We start from the raw sequence: 6,139 nt of genomic DNA on the forward strand, positions 1-6,139 counted from the left end.
GTCTTTGGGTGTGGGGTGCCTATTTTTGATGGGTTCCAGCATTTTCCAGTCAATGGTTGTTCAATAGCTAGTTGTGATTTTGGTGCGCTCACAGGAAGAAATGAGCACATGTCTTTATAGTCCATCATCTTGAACCAAATTTTTTTCTTTTTCTTTTTTTTAACCAAGGCCTTATGAATTTTTAATCTCCATTTTAAAAGTAATTTTGGGCACTTCCCTCATGGTCCAGTGGGTAAGCCTCTGTGCTCCCAATTCAGGGGGCCCAGATCTGTTCCTTGATCAGGGAACTAAGATCCCACATGCCACATCTAAGCCCACACACTGCAACTGCTGAGACCACTGCAACTAGCAAAGCCTACACAACAAAGGGCCCGAGCTCTGCAACAAAGACCCTGCTCAGATGAAATAAATAATGAATTTTAAAAAGTAACTTTCCTCAAAGGTATATAATCATTCCAAGGTATTAAACGTACACACAGATGACAGAGAGATTTAAAATATAGAAGTTCCAAGACAGGAGCAGAATATTGTATGGCATTTCTTTAAATTTTTTTAAAAAGTGATGCTTAGGACAGAGATAGAAACCATCTGATTTTCATAACTGCTTCCCTCTGCCCAACTTTCTGGATTTATCAAATGGTTCAAGGTGTGTAGTCACACTGGGCTTTATCCCCACCATTGCTCCATCATAATTGCTTCCTGAATTCTGCACCGTTTTATACTCCTGAGTATAAGTGTGTGATGTGAGTGAGGTGAGGGAGAGGCTGTAGGAGAGTCTTTTTTATTTTTTTAACCACTTCTTCAGATTTTGCTTAAAGCACCAGTTCTTTATTTAGACAAAATTTATGGCACAAAACTCTGCTCATCTTTCAATCAGTACTTTTGAATTGCCTAGGTGTCCAGCATCCCAGCAAGCCTAGTGAGCAGTTAAAAACTATAGATGTGGTCCTTGCTCTTTAAACTGGTTTTGGGGAATAAGCAACATACAGCTGAGACCAGCAGAAAATAATTTAAGGCCAATATAAAATTAAATGTAGAACACTGGGTTATAAACCAGCAAAAGTGTGGTTAAAATACTAGGGGGTTGAAATCCATTCATTCAAAATAAACACATTGTGACAGGGTATACACGCCGAAGAAAACTGTAGCAATACCTCCTATAACACATCTTCTTCTAGAATATTGCTACTCCCTATCAAGAGGCCACATTTCTGCTCCCTCCCCTTGGACCCGAGTAGGCTTCTGAGACTGCCTCAACCAATGGAGAAGGGACTCATGCGACTTCTGAGGCAAGGTCATAAAAGTCTCCGGTGCCCTCACCTTCTTTTCTTGGGATGTTTGCTCTTGGAAATCAGTTATTCCCTGTGAGAAACCCAAGCAGAACGTGGAGAGACCCTCATAGAAGGAAGCGAGGCTTTCCCCTCCTTGCTCAGTCTACTCTTCCGACCAGTTGCCCCCAACAACTTGCCATCAGTGTTCCATCCATGAGCTTGGTTGCAGACCCTTCAGCCCTGCGCTGAGCCACCCCTAGTGACACAAAGTGGACCCATCCCAACAGCTATGCCGACATTGCAGATTTGTGAGCAAAATCAATATTGTTGTTTGAAGCTACAAAATTTGGACTGGTTTCTTTCTCAGCAGTAGATACATGAAATACCACATAATACCAAACTTCACTCATATTCAGCTAGGCTTCCATCAATAGAAAAAGGGATGGAGTTACATCAAAACCCTGAAGAACGAACATGAGTCACAACCTGTCTTAATTAGGCACAATCACACAAATAGTAACGGTTAATAGTATGCCATTTATAGTTACTCATATGTTAAGTGATTTTATAAATACTGTGCAACAGAATAAGTTTGCACATTCAGAAAATATTGCCCTCTAGATTTGTCAAGATTCATGTTTGCCAAATGGGGGTAGGTCTTAAATGTTCTTTCTGGAGTTATTTCTCCACTGATCTCCAGAAGCATATTGGGCACCTACACAGTTGTGGATGTGACTGGTGATTGAGGCAATGTCCGATGCTGTAAAGAGCAATATTGCATAGGAACCTAGAATGTTAGGTCCATGAATCAAGACAAATTGGAAGTGGTCAAACAAGATGGCAAGTGAATGTCGACATTCTAGGAATCAGCGAACTAAAATGGACTGGAATGGGTGAATTTAACTCAGATGACCATTATATCTACTACTGTGGGCAGGAATCCCTTAGAAGAAATGGAGTGACCATCATGGTCAACAAGAGTCCAAAATGCAGTACTTGGATGCAATCTCAAAAACGACAGAATGATCTCTGTTCATTTCCAAGGCAAACCATTCAATATCACAGTTATCCAAGTCTATGCCCCAACCAGTAACACTGAAGAAGCTGAAGTTGAATGGTTCTATGAAAACCTGCAAGACCTTTGAGAACTAACACCCCAAAAAGATGTCCTTTTCATTATAGGGGACTGGAATGCAAAAGTAGGAAGTCAAGAAACACCTGGAGTAACAGGCAAATTTGGCCTTGGAGTACGGAATGAAGCAGGGCAAAGGCTAATAGAGTTTTGCCAAGAGAACACACTGCTCATAGCAAACACACTCTTCCAACAACACAAGAGAAGACTCTACACATGGACATCACCAGATGGTCAACACCAAAATCAAATTGATTATATTCTTTGCAGCCAAAGATGGAGAAGCTCTATACAGTCAGCAAAAACATGACCAGGAGATGACTGTGGCTCAGATCATGAACTCCTTATTGCCAAATTCAGACTGAAATTGAAGAAAGTAGGGAAAACCACTAGACCATTCAGGGATGACCTAAATCAAATCCCTTATGACTATACAGTGGAAGTGAGAAATAGATTTAAGGGACTAGATCTGACAGACAGAGTGCCTGATGAACTATGGATGGAGGTTTGGGACATTGTACAGGAGACAGAGATCAAGACCATCTCCATGGAAAAGAAATGCAAAAAAGCAAAATGGCTGTCTGGGGAGGCCTTACAAATAGCTGTGAAAAAAAGAGAAGAGAAAATCAAATTAGAAAAGGAAAGATATAAGCATCTGAATGCAGAGTTCCAAAGAATAGCAAGAAGAGATAAGAAAGCCTTCTTCAGTGATCAACGCAAAGAAATAGAGGAAAACAACAGAATGGGAAAGACTAGAGATCTCTTCAAGAAAATTAGAGATATCAAGGGAATATTTCATGCAAGGATGGGCTCCATATAGGACAGAAATGGTATGGACCCAGCAGAAGCAGAAGATATTAAGAAGAGGTGGCAAGAATACACAGAAGAACTTACAAAAAAGATCTTCATGACCAAGATAATCATGATAGTGTGATCACTGACCTAGAGCCAGACATCCTGGAATGTGAAGTCAAGTGGGCCTAAGAAAGCATCACTATGAACAAAGCTAGTGGAGGTGATGGAATTCCAGTTGAGCTATTTTAAACCCTGGAAGATGATGCTATGAAAGTGCTGCACTCAATATGCCAGCAAATTTGGAAAACTTAGCAGTGGCCACAGGACTGGAAAAGGTCAGTTTTCATTCCAATCCCAAAGAAAGGCAATGCCAAAGAATGCTCAAACTACCGCACAATTGCACTCATCTCACATGCTAGTAAAGTAATGCTCAAAATTCTCCAAGCCAGGCTTCAGCAATACGTGAACTGTGAACTTTCAGGTGTTCAAGCTGGTTTTAGAAAAGGCAGAGGAACCAGAGATCAAATTGCCAACATCCGCTGGATCATGGAAAAAGCAAGACAGTTCCAGAAAAACATCTATTTCTGCTTTATTGACTATGCCAAAGCCTTTGACTGTGTGGATCACAATAAACTGTGGAAAATTCTGAAAGAGATGGGAATACCAGACCACCTGACCTGCTTCTTGAGAAACCTGTATGCAGGTCAGGAAGCAACAGTTAGAACTGGACATGGAACAACAGACTGGTTCCAAATAGGAAAAGGAGTACGTCAAGGCTGTATATTGTCACCCTGCTTATTTAACTTATATGTAAAGTACATCATGAGAAACGCTGGGCTGGAAGAAGCACAAGGTGGAATCAAGGTGCCAGAAGAAATATCAATAACCTCAAATATGCAGATGACACCACCCTTATGGCAGAAAGTGAAGAACTAAAAAGCCTCTTGATGAAAGTGAAAGAGGAGAGTGAAAATGTTGGCTTAAAGCTGAATATTCATAAAACTAAGATCATGGCATTTGGTCCCATCACTTCATGGGAAATAGATGGGGAAACAGTGGAAACAGTGTCACTTTTTTTTTAGTGGGGGGGGGGGGCTCCAAAATCACTGCAGATGGTGAGTGCAGCCATGAAATTAAAAGACGCTTACTCCTTGGAAGGAAAGTTATGACCAACCTAGACAGCATATTAAAAAGCAGAGATATGACTTTGCCAACATAGGTCCGTCTAGTCAAGGCTATGATTTTTCCAGTAGTCATGTATGGATGTGAGAGTTGGACTACAAAGAAAGCTGAGCCCTGAATAATTGATGCTTTTGAAGTGTGGTGTTGGAGAAGACTCTTGAGAGTCCCTTGGACTGCAAGGAGATCCAACCAGTCCATCCTAAAGGAGATCAGTCCTGGACGTTCATTGGAAGGACTGGTTCTAAAGCTGAAATTACAATACTTTGGCCACCTCATGGGGAGAGTTGATTCATTGGAAAAGACCCTGATGCTCGGAGGGATTGGGGGCAGGAGGAGAAGGGGACGACAGAGGATGAGATGGCTGGATTCCATCACTGATTCAATGGACGTGAGTCTGAGTGAACTCCGGGAGTTGGTGGTGGACAGGGAGGCCTGGTGCTGTGATTCGTTGGGTTGCAAAGAGCCGGACACGACTCAGTGACTGAACTTGAATGTTCACAACATCCATCTTGCTTAACAAAAGGAATAGATTTTTTGAGCTCTAAGTGTTTAGAGAAGGGAGACATGAATGCCAGTTGGGTAGTCAATGAATGCATCCTAAAGGAGGTGAAACTTGGACTTTGTGTTAAAGAGAGGGCTGCATTTGGACCAGCCGTGTGAAGTGTGTACCAAGTAAGGGGAACACCATGCACAGTTGCATGGAGTGAGACACGGGCCCCCAGTCTTTTCCAGAACAGCTTCTCTAGAAGAGCAAGAAAACCTGAAGAAAAAGTGAATGAAAACAAGAGACGAGATTGCTTACAAAACTAAAATGCAGGCTCATTTAGCACTGGTTTTAAATCTGCATAAGAGTTCCAATAATTGCTGTCAATTTGCCTGTTGTATTTATACACATTACTTAAGAATTTAAATAAATCTCTTTTAATGAATTTTCTCCCTCTGTCCTTCTGAGGGCTTCCCTGTGGCTCAGTTGGTAAATAATCCACCTGCAATGTGTGAGACCTGGGTTCAATCCCTCTGTTGGGAAGATCTCCTGGATAAGGGAAAGGTTACCCACTCCAATATTCTGGCATGGAGAATTCCATGGACTCTATAATCCATGGGGTTGCAAAGAGTTGGACATGACTGAGCAATTTTCACTCCTGTGAGATGTACAAAAATGTGCTTTTTAGTAAAAGGGAGTTAACGATTTTTTTTTTCTCAAACAGCTCCTCAAAATTTAAAAAATATATATTGATTATGTTCATGTCTCTAAAGTCAAATCCGTGTTTCTGTAACAGGAAGATCCTAATGATTTCCATTAAGTTCTTAATTGTCCCAGGCTTCCTTATTGATCCTGATGGCTTGAGTCAAAATCATTGATTATTCTGTGCATCAGTTGATGGGAAGCTTTGGAGCTGAAGGAGGATAGCCCCAGTTTTTTCTTTTCTTTTCTTTTTTACAGTCAACCTACCTCTGTCCCCTACCCCCATTTCAGAATCCTATTTCTAGTATCAAGATGGACATTCCCACACTTCTGTATTCACATATTCAGTCATTTACCCAGTAACTCCTAAGTCCTAGGCACTTGTCCAGTCACTACTGTCTGGGACCAATCTCTGAAACAAAGACTTATTGTCCTCTAGGAACATGTGTCCACTTCCAAATTCTTTGAGGTTGCCTGATAAATAGCTCTCCTCTTACGGTTCAAATTCTGGATCCAATAAGATCAATTTGTTGCAGATCAGAAAGCAAGCAGGTAAATTTGGGTCAGAGGATG

The sequence above is a fragment of the Bos indicus genome, chromosome 9, assembly GCF_029378745.1.
Source record: "Bos indicus isolate NIAB-ARS_2022 breed Sahiwal x Tharparkar chromosome 9, NIAB-ARS_B.indTharparkar_mat_pri_1.0, whole genome shotgun sequence".
NCBI lineage: Eukaryota > Metazoa > Chordata > Mammalia > Artiodactyla > Bovidae > Bos > Bos indicus.